General features: G+C 37.9%; 1 long non-coding RNA gene across 1 annotated transcript; it reads left to right on the top strand.

Moving 5' to 3' along the window:
* The first annotated feature begins 705 nt into the window (after positions 1-705).
* Positions 706-15,295, top strand: LOC127018568 (uncharacterized). The gene is made up of 3 exons (XR_007766766.1): positions 706-763; positions 10,141-10,223; positions 15,247-15,295. It is a non-coding gene; the product is annotated as an uncharacterized LOC127018568 (long non-coding RNA).
* Positions 15,296-19,612: the final 4,317 nt, after the last annotated feature.

Below are 19,612 nucleotides of genomic sequence, written 5' to 3'. Positions count from 1 at the left end.
TCTCATGCACACTACTAGCTGATCAACCTGTCACCTTTCTTGAAAATATAATTTTTCCAATAGCTGCGGGGTTCCCTTCTTTGATGCTTGGAGGCATTTGTGCTACAGATATCCTTCAGAGTGGTGATTTTTAGGAACGGTGATTTAGAAGATGACTATATATCCATGCACAAAAGAATATTTGATGATCTTTGTGTATTCTTTTGTCCAAAGTCATTGAGTACTGTACCTACAGTGAGATGGTGTTACTTACAGGAAATAAAAACGAGCAAGGGTTTAGGCAACTCTTTCTTACAGCCCACCCACTGGAACTACAGGCTTTGTATAAAAATGAATGAGTTGCATTTATAGAAAGCTTATTGAAAGACCTTCCTAAACTGCTTTACTGTGCCTAATATATGCTGTTGCTTTCAGGAGCCAATTATGTTCTAGGGACACAGCAGGGTTTTGCAGGCCTGCCTAAAAGTCCTAAACCCTGCTCTGACTGAAAATACTGCAGAAGCAAGTTCATTTACACCTCTTCGATGTGCTGTTTCATTGTTTACACAGTATTTTCATCAAAGAGTATGCTGCTCATTAAGCACGGGAGAACCTGACAGACGGGACCTGGAGCACTTGCCATCAAATTTAGCCCGAGTTTATCTGACACCTCAGCAGGGGAAGTGGAGAGCTGTGATTCTGAAATAGGTGGTTTGCAGTCTCTAATCTCCAGTATACAGCGCTGAAAAGGGCTGTTCCTGCATAATGCAATTCATACCATCAGGTATTGTACATTTTAAATCACAGATCTGTACTTCCTGAACCCCTTTTTCTAAAGTCATTTTCTCTGCTCGCTGATATTTTAAGTGTTCTGTGTTTGGTGCCACTAGATTATGACATTTTGATGTTCAGTTAGAAATCCAAAATAGCAATTAGGGAATTACAAATTGCAGAATCTTGCCATTTAACTATTAAGTATAGTCCTTATTGTCTCAACTAGTAAATGATTATACAAAAATGTCTTTTAAATATAACATGCAAAACCTTGTTATAATTAGGGTATTCCTGAGATGTCAGTCCCTACTCGATGGAACTGACTTATCTCTAGAGCCTGCTGAAGATGACAGTGTTTCCATGTGAAGAACACAGCTCAAGAGAAATAGAAGTATGTGTGTGATTATAACCTGGAGTCTTAGATATTGACTTGAGCTCTGGGAGATGTTGAAATTCTTGCCTGATCCAGGGCATAATGTGTCATCCTAGATTGCTGCAAGTCAAGCAAGTCTTATTCATATTACCTTTTGTGAAGAGATTTATGAAAGTGAAAATATTTTGGCTTTGATGGAATAGGATATTTCAGGAAAAGCTTTCCAAACATGTCGTGGAACGGTACCTTGGGAGTACTGCTTGCTTTGTACCCACAGCGCTTCAGCACTGCAGCAGAAATAGTGCTTTACAACGTCCATAGGCACATGAAATCTCTCCTTTTAGTCCTGTTTTCTACACTGGAATTGTTCTAACATTATTCTGCCCCTAACCTACCCTGATGCTAATGTTATGTTTGACAACACTGCGAAAGTACAAAGATGCAGGTAAAAATCCCAAGTAACGCTGGATGCAAGGGTAAAGTGCCTTGGGGAGCAGCTGCATGCTGACGTGCTCTCAGAAGGATAACTCTTGTTTTTAAGAGGGAAAACAATAGCATAGCAGAGAAGGCTTAGGAAATTACTACAAAACGCAGCTTGCGTTGGATTTCCAACCAAATGCGGTGCTTGTGCCAGGCTCCGTAGATACCACTAGTTTAGATTAGGTTACCTATTCCAGAATAAAAATCACTTGAAACGCACATTACACAGATACTGAGTCCCCATCATCAGTTTCGTTCTACAGGTCCTCTGTTGTTCTACACTACTGGCTAACAAGCTGTTAGAAGTCTAGCCCAGTCTCTTGTACTGAATACCCACCAGTGGCTGGAGCACATCTGGTTTGGCTTCCTCCCATAGGAATCCTGATTGTGTGCTCCACAATGAAACTTGCTTTTTTCATTGCAGCTACTGTAGCTGTATGCTATAGTGCAATGTGCACCTACTATAAAACAACTAGTAAAAATACAAGTAAACATATAGACAGTTCTGTCTGTTATATGAGCAGATCTCATGTTTATAAGTGCAGCTCTGAATTTCATCAAGATCTCTGAGTGCAGCATGATGGACACAAAGAACTACACTGAAATAGAAAAAAAAAAATGTTTGCCTTTAAAATAAGATCTCCTAACCACCTTTTCAGCAAAACTAGCTGGAAATAGAAAAAGAAACAGCTTGAGAGGTACATTTTCAGTCATCTTGAAATGCTGTTTTACCCTTGTAATTTACTTCCAGACAGTGCACGCTAAATGAATACTTTGCTAAAAACTGAAAAGATGTTAAAAAGTGAAATGAATACATCGTGTTCTGAAGAAGAATTGGAAGATAGAGGTCATTCAGATTATTTCAAAAAGGTCTGTATCTCTCAGTGATGATGACAATAATGGCAATGAAATAATGGAAGCTGGGAAACAAGAGTTGGAAAGCTCTGAAATAAAGCTCTTGCAGGGGCCATGCTTTTCCCAAGGGTCAGTTTTCAAGGATACTGCGAATATTTTCTGAGTTGTGTTGGGATATAGAACAAGTAGTTACACTTGTAGTAAACTGTTGGAAGTAGCATATTATGAAGCAGTGGCTGACGCCGTGTGTGACCAGGTCTTATTAGAGACCTGCGCCAGGTGCAGCGCTGGGTGATTTGAGCTGCTAATGTTCTGTTTGTTAATGTACGCTTCAATGTCACATTTTAGAATGTTTTAAAGCTTAAAGAGTAGGAGAGAGAGATTTGTATATTTGTATTTCAAGGTTCTCTGACAAAGAGTGATATTGTTGATGACTGCCTTTTTCAGAACTTACAGGTTGCAAAAGTAACATGAATATATGGCAGAAATTACTCTTAAATTACTTGAAGAAAGTACTCTTATGTATGATTTAGGAGTCATTTAATTGAATCAAGAAGCTCTGGTGATAATTTCAGATGTATGATTTGACTAACATTCCTTAAAACACTTGAATTACTTGCTTAGGGAAATTGAAATGATCTTAAACATTTCAAAAGGTTATATTATGAGTCTTACAGAAAAGTAACACTGAATGAGTAGAGCTAAGTATTGGAGGAAACCATTCAGAAGACCTGGATTTACTTCTAAAGGCTCTCCTCTGTGCTGTAATGTTTTTGAGCAAATGAATAGGCTTTGGATGAGTTCAAGTCAAGTGATTGGGATGCTTTTCTCTCTTTTTAAGTTCTAATTGAATGTTATCGTCAGTGTCAATATTAAAAAAAAAAAAAAAAAAAATGAGGAGGAAAGGGGAGAGAAGGAGCAGAAAGACCAAAGGTCAAAACAAGGAAGAACTATTAGAAAGACAGAAGAAAAGGTCCTAGCAAAGAAAGAAAAAGGAACTGTAAATCTTCTAAAAATTAGGAAGCAGTTAAAAAAAAAACGTATTACTATACTGTGTAGCCAAACCATGCTCACCTACTGAGGAAGATTTAATAGAAACATGAAAATAAATTTGAAAATTTTTGAAAACCCATTGTTAAAAGTCCCCAAATTAAAGCTCCATTAAGAAAGAAGAGCAGAAGAAACAAGCTTTATTGGTATACACACTACAAAGATAATCCCAAAATCTGAGGAATGAGGAAGAAACATTTTCAGCATGCTTATTGCCCTTTACTTTAGAAGGAACTCCTGTTTGGACATAGTTATTTTTGTAGAAAGTTGTGACCATAAGAACTGCCATTTAACAGTGGATAGCTCCAGATAAATCACAGAAGGATGCACATCCCATACCTACCTCATCCTGTTCTCTTTTGCTACAGTTCAGTGAAAATCCTGGTACAGGAGCTTTATCTCTCTTGCAGAGTGTTACTTATCATTAGCTATGGCAACACTCAAAAATCTACTTAAAACATAAATCCAAGTACATAAATTATACCTACAAATTGACCAAGGCTGTCAACCTGAAGTAAATTACTCACTTGTGGTCAAGAACAGAGGTCAATCAGACTTAGGGACTCAAAAGGTCATCTACTAAAACAGGAACAGTTATCAAGGCTCCTTGAGCATTCAGAAGTTTTATTTATATATATAAAAAATAAATATTTCTATTTCTTCCTTGGCATACAAGGAAAGGTATTTTTATTTCTCTGGTTGTGTTGTGTAGTGCTTTCTCCATTCTTCAACATGTAATGTAAATGTGAGGCTATTAGTGAGACATCAGAGCATACAGCTCAGAATCTTTCGTATAACAAGTAGGATAACAAACCCTTAAAGAAAAACATGTGAGAAAGGGGAGTTCTGTCTCCCCTTACGGTAACACTAATCTGTAGCAACTGGTTTGAACTAGACTGTGCAAAGGATGCTGTAGGCTTCTTACAAGGCCTGTAATTCTCTCCTTCTCGTGGTGAAAAGAAAAATCAAAACTCTGATTTTAATACACATACATATCAAAAGCTCCCTTAGTATTTTCCAACGTACTTGCTTTTCAGGCATCTGTTTTGTTTTGGATCTTGGAAGTTCTGAATCTTTCTCAGGTTTTTATTTCACAAAAGTGGAAAAAAAGGTGTCTCCTAACTTTTTACAGGCATGTCTTTGATTAATAATCATCTCGATGAAACTGCTGTGGTAACATTGCTGTTTCACCCCTTTTTTCTGCAGTTGCTTGTATATAAATGGTCACATGGCTGCAAGGTTGGTGTATCAAGATGTATGTGTGTTTTAATTTTTGTAAGGCATTTATAGAAATTTCAAGACTGCTGTGTTTGCCTTGGTGGCTCTTAGTTGAGCAGAACACCCAGTTCTTGAGTACAAAATTCTAAACTTGCTATGAAACAAGATTTCACATCTGACAACTCTGGTTCTGAGGGTGATGCTCTTATTTATAATCACATCACATAGAGATCTGCCATTGATTATCCAAGTTTTCAACAATTTTTAACCATTATTTTCCATAGGCCGAAGCACTGTGGATACCCTGGACTTAAGATAATCTTTAAAATCATGCTGTCTTGCTAATATTTTACATTCTTAACAGTCAAATTATGATGTTTTCTGCCTTTATCTCCACTGGTATGTCATATCTTGCAAAGAGAGATTTTATATCTGAAAATAAAGGTTCAGCAACTTTATTCTGTAATAAAGTTGTAATAATAGACATTGGAACTGGTAATTTGGAACCAAAATTCAACTTGTTTTCTAGTATATAATAACAAATCTGCATTGGTTTGGGGGTCTTCAAGCTGAAGTTTCTTCAACTGTATTTTAAAGCACAGTATCGGACACCAGTCATAATTCTTGTTCTCAGTTCTGGTTTTGTACACATCAGAAGTGAATAATATCATTATTTTTACAACATGTATTAACTCATTGGGAATTTTGTTCTTCCCCTTTTCCTTATTTTTGTGGATAGTGCACATCCTATTTGTTCACTATCTGCTGTGTGTTACAGTCTGTTATATTTCTTAAAATATGGAACTGCACAGCAAAGAAGGAAGCCAACTGTTTGCCTAGTTCTGGTTGTTGTACTGGGTCACGTAGACTTTCTGGAGGGAGTGCTCAGTTGCTTTCAGCAAAGGAAAAGCTCAGCCAGGAGAGGCTGTTCCAGACTAGGCTGGAGGAAGAGAAGGAGCGCATCTGCAGCATAACCAAAGCTTTGGAAACTGTTAAGAACAGGGAGCAGAAATATCACAGCAGGCTTCAGAGCTGATGGAAGAAAGTCCTTTTCACTGTGCAGAACAGGCATATATCCCTTTCTTTTTAAAAAGTTCTGCTTCTCTTGTAGGCTTTTGCAGAACTGATTTGCTGCTTGCAGCTACAGCAAGTGTCCAAAGGCAGGACACCGCTTAGGTCTTCATTTGTTTCTATTGGTCTTGCCTCAAATTCAGTCTGGTTTCATTATGCAGATTTCTCCATAGTATTTTTACCTCTTTTCTTTTCTTTTCTTTTCTTCTGTCTCGCCCCATGTTTCTGTTTTTTGCTAACCTAGACTAATGTTACATTCTGTTGTTTAGTTTTCAAAATTTACAATCTGGTCCAGTTTCATTCTGGTTTTTTTCACATTTTAATAGCTTTCTATAAGTTTAAGCTGTCTAGTGATCTTTTTCAGTTATGAGTCTTTGATCCCCTTTACCATCTGGCCTTGGATGAGCAATTCCACAAACGGTTTAAAACAACATATTTGCCTCAGCATAATCAAATCTATTAAATCTCCTTGTTCTTGGTTTTTCATACGAAGCAGATACTTCCAGAAGATGTATTATTTTTAGGAGTGTAACATTCTACAAATTTCTGTAACTGATAACTCAATCTTCATCTGATAACTGAATTGGCGTTTCTCACTTATCTTTTTAAATATAGATTGCTCAAAGTCAAGTCAGTGCCCCTAACTTGCAAGATTAAAATAAACGTGGTTTTCTTCCTCATCTTTCCTTTCAGGAGCTCGGTTTTCCTTTATATAAAATTCTTGCTTGAACTACTTTCAGTGACTTGCTGTGTTTCTGGAGAGTTTATATTTCTTGGAGTTCTCTGTTCACCTTTACTTCTAACTTGCTGTTTCTCTCCCAGTTCTCATACCAGCTGTAGTTCAAGATCTCAATTAGTGAGAAGCGTGAGTTTGAGTCACTATAATTTTGATTAATCTTTACTATAACTGATAGATTAACCAATAGAGAAGTGTTTACAAAAGCAAAAGTTTCATGCCTCCTCTAGTTTGCTAAGACTGACCTCTAGTAAACAGGTGGTTTGAACCAAGACTCACATTGCCTTTCCAAAAAGGTGTTTGTCCTGCTCCCATTAAAGTCAATGGCAAAACTCCTATTGATGTCACTGTTGTATGACATGAGGTAATCCACTCCTGCTCAGCAATTCTATTTCTTCTCTAACAATGTACCAGTAAGCATGATGAAGTTACGCAGTTGTGGCCGTGTTTTCATTTAAACACCAAACCAACTTCCCCTCCTGAAACTATTCACTGAGATGGAATATCAGTCTTTGCCATGATGTCCCTCCAGTTTTTAAAAAGGTACCGGATGGCATAATCCCAGCAATGTTACAGCCCTTTGTGTTGGGCTAGGTTATCTCACTCAAACTGTTCTTGAATGTTATTGTTTGGGATACCCAGCTTTTGGGATTAAGTCCAAGAACATTTTGTTACAAGGAAGCTGTAAACATGTAGAACCAAAATCTTTCATGACCTGAACTAAGGGCAGATCATACAAAAGGAAAGTAAAAGGAAAAAAAAAAAAAAAAAGACAATGGCTCAAAAAGCTTTCAGAGTACCTGAGAACTATATCACAAAAAAGAGTGAGTATAATACTGGCAGATTATTTGCCTTTTACCTAGTATTTATAAACAAGCTTTCATATGAATTGTGGGACCAAAAGAAAGCTGTCGTGATTCAGTTTAACTCTTTGATCACTTGGAACTTTTTAAAATCTCCTTTAGTTTTGATATTTGTGTATGGTTAATGTCATCTGTAGATCTCAAACTGTTTTCTTTGAAAATCCAACACAGAGTATATATTGCATTTTTCTGCATGTGACTGCTCTTTTTCTGTGAGATCACAACTTTCTGCTTGGTAAGCAAATGGCTGGCATGTGATTTAAAAAGTTCCTTACTTGCAGCCTCATAAATTTCAGTCTGCCTGTGAATTATGACAGCACATCCAGCTCGATGTTATATGTCGTAATGTTACGGTTGGACATTTAGCCTTCCTGATGAAAATGCAAAAATGTCATCAGAAATCAGACACCATTCATACACACAAATATTTAGGTGGAAAGCAAAATGTTTTTATTCTATAGATAGAAAATAGTGCCGAAATATTTTCTGCCTATCCTTATACAAGCATAAGGCTGAACTCTTGAGGGAGGGAATTGTATTCTTGTTTTTTTGTTCAAACTTGAGCCATTTACCAAACATGTTAGGGCCTCTTAGACTCCTACAGCACTGAGTCGAGTGTGCAGTTGGCAGTTACGTTTCTTGGTCTCCAACTACCATTTATGTGATCACACAGGAGAACAGGAGGCAACAAAATCTGTTGCCCTGCTTGGGTCCATCTGGGAAGTAAAATGTCTTTAGATTTCTAGGCTATGACAGGCATAGGTTAGATATAGAATAGGTGCTGGAAGGAAGGAGAATTAAATTGCACTGTTACGTGAGGAAGAGCGTGTACATATTGGAATACAGCAATGATCTTCAATTCAAGGACTATTCGTAGAAAAATTTATTTTATGTGCTGAAGATTTCCAGCTAAACGTAGTGGATAAATTTAAATGAAATAACAATAAACATTTATTTCCTAAAATTTCAGAGAAAATAATTCTTCGCCAAGTTAATTTTTTGTAGTCAGGTACAAAGGGTTCATTTGTACATTGAATTTAAAAAATCAGTGCTTATTTTTTTCAGCTATCCAAATTAAAAAAAAAAAAAGGTATTATTTCTTAAAATAATTGGCAAATTGGAGCAAATCCCAGATTGGTGCATGGCTCCCATGAGTAGCCGTCAAATCTTTGTCTCGCTCTATTTGGGAATCTTTTACCAGGCTTGGAGATTTCAGAGCAAGGTCATATGCACACAAAACTTTTGAATGCGCAGTTATTTATCTACAGTACAGTGTTGTGGCCTGAACCAGACTGGTTGTCCAGTTGGGTATTAATATGGTCATACTCTTGGTGCCATTATTTGGTGAAACCCTGCTGGCCACGTAGTCCTCAACCCAATGGGGAAGGGCCAGTGGAACCTGTGGCCCCTGGGAAGTGGCTAATCCTTCTCCTGCAGCTTTTCTCTTCTCCCTCTCTGCTTCTTCTCTTAGAGTTTTAGTATCTTGTAATATCAGCACTCATTTCCTGAAATTCTTTATGATTTCTTTTCTTTGTTTTGAATTTTTTGTAACTGGTATCAACCCAGTAGCATCATCTACGTGTTCTTGCTTCGTTTCTGCTTTCCTAGCTTTTACTGGCCTTTCTTACAGACTAAGGTGAAAGTCGAGAACTGCAGCTTATCATTAATTTCTTTCTGTAAAGCTTGGCCCTGGAGTCACATGTGAGCCAGCATAATTTATTGTAGCTCCAGGATTGGCAGCCACAGAGACGTCCTTTCTTCTCCAGCACTGGAAGTGCAGGGTATGCTCCGTATGGTGCAGCCAAGTGTCTGGGATGACTCTTTCAAATTCTGCCTATTGATTGCTGTAGAAACAGCATTTCATTCAACAAAATACTGTGGAAATAATCTATGGTACTTAGAAAAATTAGTTTCTAAATTTGAATTATAAGCATATACGTACTTTAAAAGTTTATTTTCAAGTGGTTCTGCAGTCCACTAAAACAGAAAGAGAGAAGAGAAATGAAATAGGGTGGTAACAGTTTGAGCAAAACTACGAGGTTTCACAAAGCAAACTGCATAGCCACCCTGCTTCTTCCCAGCACAGTTTGGTTTTGCCACCTGCCTCTCTTCTGTTGTCTTTCTGAATGATCAGTAGAGCTCTTCATTATTTCCCCCTGCCTGCCATCCCCCATCTCATTGTCTTAATAATGCCTTCTCGATCCTTAATCCTTTGGGGGTCTTTTTTGTTTTCTTTTTTCTTTTTTCCTCATTTCTCACACAAACTTACGGTACGTCTTTCACACTTCTATTTCTCTACTTTCTTGACTCTCTCTTTCTGCATCTCACTGAACCCCCTGCACATCACTTTTTTTCTTTATCTCTGATCTCTCAGCAATGTGCAACAGCCTGAGATTTTGTTTTTCTCTTTCATTCCCCATATCAGTTCCCTGTGGGGTTCAGGTTTTCGTCATCTCCACCCCCTTCTGTTCTACCGGGTTTTGTTCATCAGACTCCTCTTACGTTTCTGTGTGTCCCATGAGACCGTGTCCCTGTGTTGGAAGATTTCAATAGGCTCGGTATTATTTCCTTTCACGCATGTTAGATGATGGCCTCTACGCTGCAGGTTTCTTTTTCTTTTTTCTCCCTTTTAAGCATCCCTAGACACCCCCAGCAATGTTGCTGATTGTTACAGATGAAGCTATTTCTCCGGAGTAACCTGGTGTCCTTTCCTCCCTCTCTCTTACTGACATGCTCTACAGGAGATGCACAGAATAATGGGGTGTTGTGCACTACTCGTGGTTCCTGCTTGGGCAGTGCACGCTTGAACACGCAATCAAACCAGGTCAGTAGCCATAACAGTTTTTGAAGTTCAAAGTGAGTAAGCGATGTCTGACTGCGATGGCTTAAAATGAGCAGTAGAAGTTCTCCAATGATTAGTATTCCACGGGCCACACCCATTTACGGGGAAAAGATCAAGGAGATTAACACTTTAGCTTTCCAGTTGCATATACTTTCTATACCAGAAGTTGTCTTTTTGTGTAGCTCACGATAATAAACTTTGACTGTCTTGATTTGGTGCTTGTTCCTGGCACATCTGGGAACATCAATACTCACTGCATAGTCATAAAAAATGTCTTGAAGTTTTGTTGATCTCAGCATCTTTCTAAACTATCAGTGGAAGTTAGTGCACCACAGATATATTTTTCAATGCGGACTGTTCCCAGATCTTCAGGAAATACGAGGATTGTTTCTCCAAAAACGCTAATCCACTGTATCAAATCATTTAATCCATAATTTTAGAAGATGCAGAAATTAGCATGTTCATATTTTAATATCTAATGCATCTATGTCATTCTGGCTTGAGTTTCTCTACATATTTCAAATGTTTTAATAGCAGATTCCCCCAAAGAATCAGAGTGTTGAAAGCAGAACTTCAAATTTATTCATGTCTGATCAAGGTCAAAGCTAAAGTCTGGTGACACAAGCTTCATGTCTTCCCTTTGTAGCCCCAGCTGTCTGCTCTGAGTTGTTAGGAGTATGCAGATATCGCTGTGAATATTGCTAATCATTTACTATTATCCGATAAATGTGCTGTTACAAAATGGATATTTGCTAACTGCTGCTCTCTTCTCCTCAATTAATTACTACGTAAACAGGGAGCTAACATAGTTGGAAGGACTATTGACTGTGCAAGTAATTAGCTGCCGTAAAAGTAGGAGAGAAGGCAGCTAGCAGGTTTTTAGGCAGTTTTCCTTAGTAAAATGTTCTTTCTTATTGTCTTTTGTGTGAAGGACAGGCATCTTACTGATTCAGGTTAAAATTCTTCAGAGACTGCTGGGCAGCGGTGTGTGTATGTAATTATTTCACAGCTAGTGAAGTGGCAGATGTATGCAGGTAAAAGTCAAAAAACAAAGGGTTGTTTGAAGGCTTGGGGTTTTTTTGTTTTTTCACACCTTGTGTTTTTGGTGAAGCCCACAAATAGTCAAATTATTGCAGATTATCTCAGCTTTTCTATACAGACAAAAATGAGCAGCTTGGCGTGGCAGAAGACAAGAGCCTTTTAAACCCTTTTCTCTTATTCAACTGGCAAAGCGAAGCTGTGTCCTAACTGCAGGAAGAGTTGAGAACAGCAGTGCATTTTGACCTCCCAGGGTTAGGAGAGCCTGGATATGGCTCTCAATCATGTAAATGCCATCCCACTGACATTTTCTTAACTGTAATTTTAAAAGCCAGGTAGTGTGACTTAAATACTTTTGGTCCTAATTTATGATCCTTGTCAGTCCTTTTTATGTGGGAGCAGTAGTTAGTGGCTGTTTGAGAGCAGTCCTGATATGGGGCTGCTCGTCATTGTTCTCCTCTCTGTGCTATGAAGCCCTTCTATAAGCCCTTCTGCAGAACTGAACCTAACCTGATCTCATTTTAATATATCAGCATTCACGCATATTCAGAGACGCAAATCTTGAGTGTTAGCTATGAGGGTCTTTCAAATTAGTGCTGATGCAGTGGAGTACAGCATTTTCCAAATTCTATATTAGAGATAATTTTAGCCATACACCAGTCTATGTAAAATATAACTCATTTAGCTTATCTATTTTAAAGGCTTTTACGCTACAGTCAGCCACCATAGTTGGTTAAATAGGTGCTTGTCACACCAGTTTAATGAATTAAATGTGAAAGCCATTTCTTCTTACTTTTGGCTGTAACGGGGCTGGCACAGGTTCTGTTCCGCTGAAGTAATGGAATGGTAAGATCCATGTCATATAATTTTATAAGTGTAATACTCATCAGTATATCAGCTAATATGAAAAGCAGAAAAAAGAGTTAGAAATAAGACCGCAAGCCAAATATCTAATCATTCTAATTCCTCATGGAAAGATACCACTTTAATTGAAAGATATGACAATAAAAATGAAAAATATTAAATCATTTCATCAAAAAATGGTGTAATTCATGTGTTCTATCCTTCATACTCTGTTCTTTACTTGAACAGAGTAACACAGATTGATTACTGACCTGTCTAACTTTCTAGAGAATTTTTTTATTTAACATCCATTGTAAACTCTTGATGTTGTATCCTTGCTAAGGTAAGAAGGAAGCATTGTCTTGGCTTTTAGGGAAAAAGTCTGTAAAGTTATAGAAGGTGCTGAAATAAAGGGAAACAACCTTTTCCCTCCTTTCTCTCTATTACTGACTCCAAAGCAGTTTTATCCTCAGCCCAGCAAAAAGCACCCAATCCCCTCTGCAGCAGATCCTTTAGCACCTGGTAGACTCATCCTGGGAAGAGGGAAAAGGCAGGGACATTCAGGAACAAACTGTAAAACCCGGGCACCTTGTTCCCCTAGGAAAGAAGAACTGGCTGCCGTAGCTGCAAGAGCTCCCAATGCTCTGCTCCTCCGGTGGCAGCAGAGGCTGCAAGCAGGGCTGAGGATCAGCTGCTCAGCCCCCAACATGCCATCCACATCTCTCTTGTAGTCTGCTACATTAGGCGGTGCTCTAGTTTGCTGCCTCACTAGAGGTAGCTCTGACGTAGATCCAGGGAGACAGGCTGGGACGTCCATCCGAGGAGTGGATGTGCATTACACCCCAGAGGAAGGACAGTTCTGCCCTTCTGAGGTCTGTGATTTTTTGTCATGTTTTGGAAGGTCAGTCTGTACCACTCCAATTTTTGTTTGTTCCCTCACACAAAAATCTGTGCCCAATCCCTCACATCAGTGCCCAACCCACTGATGAAGGAAATTGTTATTTGTCCCTTTGGATTGGGGCGTTAGTCTGGCTGCAATTCTAGGCAAGTTTAATCCCTTTAAAGTACAAAGAAGGAATCTTCACAGTTGGACTTCTAGTGAATTTTATTGAAGTTGGACTTTATTGAAATTTATTGAAATTTTAGTGAAGACAACTTAAGTTGTTTCTGTCAGGTTCTCTATGCACTAGAAACCCTGTTTTGTGTTGCCACTGATAATTACACTGTGCCATGGAAGAGGCGCATGTATAGAAGCACTTTTCAATGTCCCTCTAAATCAGTAAAATACTCCCAGTTATCTAATTAACTAAATGGAACTTTCTGTGGAGTCATTGTAGTACTCTTATTTCTAAAATTCACATTTGCTTTTACATGATCTCATATACAATTTAATTTCCCATACCAAAACGAAAAATAATAAATGCCAGGATATTACACTGAGTTCCCAGTGTTAATAATTAAAAGAAAATCACAGTGAGATAAAAAAATATGTTCTAACAACTACATCTTTTTACAAAGAAAAGTGAATCAGAAAAAGTTTTAAAGCGTATGATATATAATAAAATAATTAACAACCAGGCATGAGAGTGCTACCTTCAATCTCACAAGAGTGTGTAAGTACAAAAAAAATCTTGGTAACCTTTGGAAATCTCAATTCATGAAGTTTTTTCAGCAAAAGCTTACATTCTAAATGACTTGTATAAAGTGATTATTTTAAAGATGATTCCATCAGTTAGGGAACAAAAATTGGCAAGTATTCTTTAAAACTGATTTCATATTTTATCACTGCAAATAGACGCTGGCTGTTTTATGCAATGAAGGTTGTGCATCTGAATTCTAGAATCAGATCTTTGTTGTCAGATCTCTCCTTTTGGACACTCTCCAGGATCAGCTGGAGAATATATCTGGTCCGATAGTTTCTAACAAGGTATTTCCCCTCTTCCTCCAAGTCCCTTCCCCTACTACTGTGAAGTAGGATTTTTGCCATTAAATTGGTTCTTGTTATTCTTTTCCAGTGAATAGAGACCCTAGGATCAAGAGAGCTATACTATATCATTGAATTCATTATTTAGTGTTTTTCCTTTTGTTGTCTAGAGAGTTGAACACTGCAAGCTTATATGTGTGTCTGAAAATTACTTGGGACCATTTATCCCTGAGAGGACACCCATTTTATTGCAACTTTTTGCTACCTGGATTTATATAGGAACTCTAAACATGAAGGAATGGTTATCACCAATTTGATGGCTACAAGGCTAAGTACATGGCTTTACTCATAAGCAGGATGATTAAAAGAAAGATTGCTAAGTAACTGTTGTCCTTTGTCAAATTTTCAATGCATAGCAATATTTGACAATAGTCACCCAAATACCAGGTGTCAGACTTCTATAGCAAAGCCACAACTTCTAGGTGTTTGGTATCTAGGTACTTAGGAAGCTAATGAAAGGTTAAATAGCTTAAGTTATGAGTAATGATGAGGTACATGTGCAGCTTATGCAAGGCAGGATAGTTCAATGAAAATAGGATAGTTTCAAAAAGAAAAACCCAATTTATTCTGTCAGAAATTAGTCTTAATTGAAATTTCTCTCAGAAAAATAGAAACGTATGTGTAAGAAGTGAATGTGGTCAGGCCAGAGTTCATCTCTGCTTTCATCTGAAAACCTAAGAGCAGATGTGATGGGAATTCCTCAGGACCAAGGGCATATCTGTGTTACCTACTCTCTTTCCAGACTCTGTCTCCCAAGATGCGTTGAAGTCGTGATACCCATGTTAAAATAGAGGGAGTAAGACCTGCAATGGAAGTGGTATTGCAAATACCTATAAATTACTGTAAATCACAGTAACTCATGTGGCTAAAGAGAAGAATGACCTGAAATCAACAGTCTAAACAAAACCTGACAATTCTGAATCAGTATTTTCTTGAAAACTTTTGTCCTTGGTACTCCAAATATGTGAATCCTTCTTTTAGGATGGGACTATCAAAGTATTCCCACTGTAGCAAGCTTAGAATTTAGATCCACTGTCTTCACTACACACACTGTAAAATGTTCCTATTACATTTCTGGGGTGTAGTGATTGTAATTGTGACTTATTAATGAGGCGTGCTTTATTCTCCTTCTGGTTCCAGCACTGACTTACTGAATCACTTCAAGCAAATCATTCACTCTTCACCTCGGTCTAGAGATTATAAAGTAAGTGAAAAAGCACCTAGTGTTATAGTGTTGTACACCTGTTGTACGCTATACAACACCTGTTGTATTATTGGAAAAATGTATGTTGTTCAGTTACAGTTTTTTGAGTTTCTGTGTGTAGTTGATGCAGGCAGTACTTTGGAGTAAATGTCTTTTTTGCACAGGGTGGCAAAGAAGAAATAAAATAGGGTCAGCCAATAGTCCTTCTTGGTATGTCCCTTTTTATCTTCTTGGCTTTAGCCCGCTGAGCCAAATCATCTGCAAAACACGAGTCTTACAGTGATATCATCACAAAAATGACCCAGTACAGGTGCACAAGCATGTAAGAGTACAGATCATAATCAGTCAAGAGGCAGACAGACCTGACATTTGCTGAGAGCATCCCTATATTTTATTGAGTTGTCATGCCTTGTTGCATACTTAATGAGGATGAGCCCCTTTATATGCCGATTTCGCATTACAAATGTTGTTTTGCTGGGACTGTCAGCTGCAAATAGCTTGTGGCAATACATCTTCCATGCAGCAAATAAACATATACAGCATTATAGCACACCCATGTTATTGCCACAACTGTAAACAACTAATAAAAGGAATGTATTTACTGTGCCTTAGAGTCATTCACTCCAGTAATATTTTTTTCCATTTTCAAGCCTGTTGACTTTATGGAACATTTGGTATTATTTCATTGTACCATCATTTCTTATTGTGTCATCATTTAAACAAAAAGCATGCTATATACCTGCATATATAGTAGGCCACACAGAACAGGATATTTCTGCGACCAGCAGGTGTATTGTGTATAATCTCAAAGACTGGGGAAGTATTTTGTGTGCTAGGAATAGTCATCGACCTCAAGACAACTGATGAAATCCTGATGGTAGGACATTGATGTCATCAAGTTGCTTCTGGTAGCACCTGGGCATGGAGGGAACCAGTTTTTTACTCTGCAAAAACAAACAGCATAGCTGGATCTGCATGGAAATCTGTCTCCCTGTTGACAGTGCTGGCGGGACCAAGAGCTCGATTACACCCAAGATGGTTTTGGTGTTGCTTTTAGTGGTATTTTGCTAGTTTTGAGGATAGAAAAACATGTAATTATTGAAATGTATTATCTTGTGAATGTTACTGGACTGTGAGCACCTGAGAAAATCAAATCATGCTTTCAAGAAATTTCTCAGGAATTCAGCTGAGCTATATCTCCCCCTTCAAAGATGAATTGTAAGAACTAGATCCAGAAGGTATCTCCTGCATCAGTGAACCCCAGCCACTGTAACTTTGCTGAGACACTCTCTTTCAAAACCATACTTTATTGGTGGTCCTTTATCACTAACTTCTAACTTAAGATTCTTTGTGGTCTGTTTTAATAATTTGTTCTCCAACTACCATTATCTTTCTAGATTCAATAACTCCTCTCGCTCCCTTGGTTTTACCCCCTTGATTTATTCAGCGAGCAACTGTAGCCTTCTCAACTTTCTGCTTGGCTAAACAAGGCAAGCTCTTTTAGTCTGTTCTCCTAAAATAGCTTCTTCATTCTCTTTTTGTCCTGGAAACCGTTCTGTATTTTTCTGAGTTTGAATTGATCTATTCTAGGGTGGCAAGAACTGCACATAGTATTCCAGAGGAAACTTGTATCCAGTACGGTAGCATGAATACTTCTTTATGTCCATCACAAAAATCTTGACAGAGTAATTTCAGGAGTGCATTTGCCCCAGTTTTGAGGGCCATTGTGTTTATGTGTAATTTACTAAATAGAAATCCATATATTTGTATTGCGACTTCTAATTGATGAGCCAGCACCTTACAGAAAAAATCTACTTTCTGAGTTTTTAAATGCTGAGCTTCATTTCCCCTTCTTATTCTGCAGTACTGCAAACTTGTTCACCTGCTGGAAGATCTCTTTCTCTGCCTTATCCTTTTTTTGCCCCAGTTTCTCAAATCACATCTTTGAACCTCTGTCTGATTTTCATTCCCAGGAATTTTATTTGATGCTGCACAGGTAAATAGGTTCTGTGATATATTCAGAGGGTAATGAACACGCCTCAACTTCTGAATCGCCATGTTGTTGCCTCAACCATTGTCTTAGTAGCCATCCTCACCTTCTCCCTGTTGATTACTGTCAAAGTAAAAGAGGACCAATGTACCATAAATTCATCTCCTTACTGGCTCCCATTCCACCCCTTGGGACAGGTTAAATGTACTGACAATAAACTATTCTTGCTTTTTCAGTTTGGTGTCTGAGTTGTGGGTAAATTGCATTCCTCTTTCTACTGCCTTTCATGAGTGATACAAACTGCAAATTGGGTAAAACCTGATGAAGCTAAGTTTGCATCATGTTTTTTCTTCACACATCACTTACAACACTATTTTATAACGCAGAAGTATTACCTGCTGCTGAGGAATTTTAACTGCATCTCCTAACTAAGCTAGTGGCAAATTGAAAACTAATAAGCTATATTTTGCATATCAAATACTGCTCTGGGGACAAGCTAACCTAGGCACCTACTAGATTGCAACTTCCTGCTCAGTAAAAAAGAAGTAATAAAGAAAATCATGACAGCTCATTACATGAAAGAAGAAAATCATCACCCAAAGCAGAAGAAATGCTATTTTATTATACAGTAATTGTGAAGGGATCTTAACAGTTTTGTTCATGAAAATATTAAATGTTTTCCAATGCTATCTGTAATAAATGTTATTCTGAAGGCAGCAAAATTATGTAATATGTTTTAGCATTCAACAATACGTACAAAACTGAAGCTATCGATGTAGTCAGTCGAGCCATCTAATTGTGCAGAGCAAAAGCCAGGCAGTTTCTTTTACTGTCAAACAAAAAAAATAAAGTTCACAGACCTCTGTGGGTCTATCCTCACAGTGTCTCTTTGAAATGTATCTCTTTACCCTCTGTTTTTGTATTAAAAACAATATTGACAACGTTATTGAATATGGTGATGGGCAGTGTCTGTCCTTCAGGACAGATACGCTTCAGAGCATAGGAACCAGAGCATCGACCCATTTCCACATTACAGAAATTTCGGTTTTAATCTCCATTAATCACAAAATACTGCACTTCAATCCTGTCATTGATGGAGAAAAGAATATGGCCAACTTATACTTCAGCCCAGGAAAGGAGAGTAAAAAGGGAGAGTTACAGGGATAAAGTTCAGTATTTGAAATGATTAAGTTATATTTTACATATAATTATCTTGAAAACTAACCCATTTCATTGTAATTTAAGTAGCATTTGTATAAATTACACACATGTGACATTTCTAATTAGGTATACTGTAATGGTTAAATCATGAGTTTTTAAAATGATAATTGGGCTAGTTGTAAAATTTCAAGCTCTGTGATTTTAAAATTGAATTGCTCTCTGACTTCTGTAAAAGAATAGATTGTTAAGCGAGTGCCTCACAGGAGAGAAGCAGTCTAGGATATTATGATTTGAATTAGTTTTTCAAAGGAATTTAGAGTAGGCAATCTGTCCTCTGATCTTTCTTTGCACATCAAAAGTATGAGTCAGTCATGCTAAGATAGCTTAAATTGAGAATACAGTGATTTAATTAACAGCTGGAATTGTAGAATTCCACATGTGAGGAAAGTGATGCATTAATAGCGCCCCGTACAGATACTCTAATGAATCCAAGGTATTCTTCAGTGGAAGCTATTTTTTTAAATATCTAGCTGCTTGTTGCAGATGCAGTATAGACTTTATGAGTTCAGAACAAGAAATTGGAAACTTAAGGAAAATTACATCATCACCTGGAATATTTATAGTCAATATATAGATTTGTTCTAAAGGCCCCATATATTGGTTCATGTCACTGGGAAGGGCAGTAGGCAAAGACAGGGCATGTGTACCTTTTAGCAGCGCTTTTGAGTGAAAACCCGTGGGTCCAATGTAATTACTTCCCCCTCCATGCTAGCCCCAACAGCAGATCAGAGAGCAGTTCCACTGCCTGAGTCTCTGGTGTGATTGTGGACAGAGGGAAAAGCGAGAGCTGGGTGTTACGTTGCTGGTATAACCCTGTCGGAGGGCACACCCTTGTGAGAGCATGAGTCAAAAATCTGTTAACATGCTGATGTTGGTACTCTGTTGACTGAATCTGATCTTTGTGCAGAAACATTCAGCTCCATGGAACATAGAAATACACTCTGCAATGTAATAGCAAATATATTTGTCACAGCTTGGTAATACAGCAAACAAGGATGGTTTGCAAATCATTTCTACCAGTGCAAATGATTTATTAGTGGTTTTGAGAGTTACATGGGAGTTACTCTCTTCGTGGTTTCAGTATGGTAAAA

The sequence above is a fragment of the Gymnogyps californianus genome, chromosome 7 (assembly GCF_018139145.2).
Source record: "Gymnogyps californianus isolate 813 chromosome 7, ASM1813914v2, whole genome shotgun sequence".
Classification (NCBI taxonomy): domain Eukaryota; kingdom Metazoa; phylum Chordata; class Aves; order Accipitriformes; family Cathartidae; genus Gymnogyps; species Gymnogyps californianus.
Note: the sequence above shows the minus strand (reverse complement) of the source record. Positions and strands in the feature narration are given on the sequence as shown.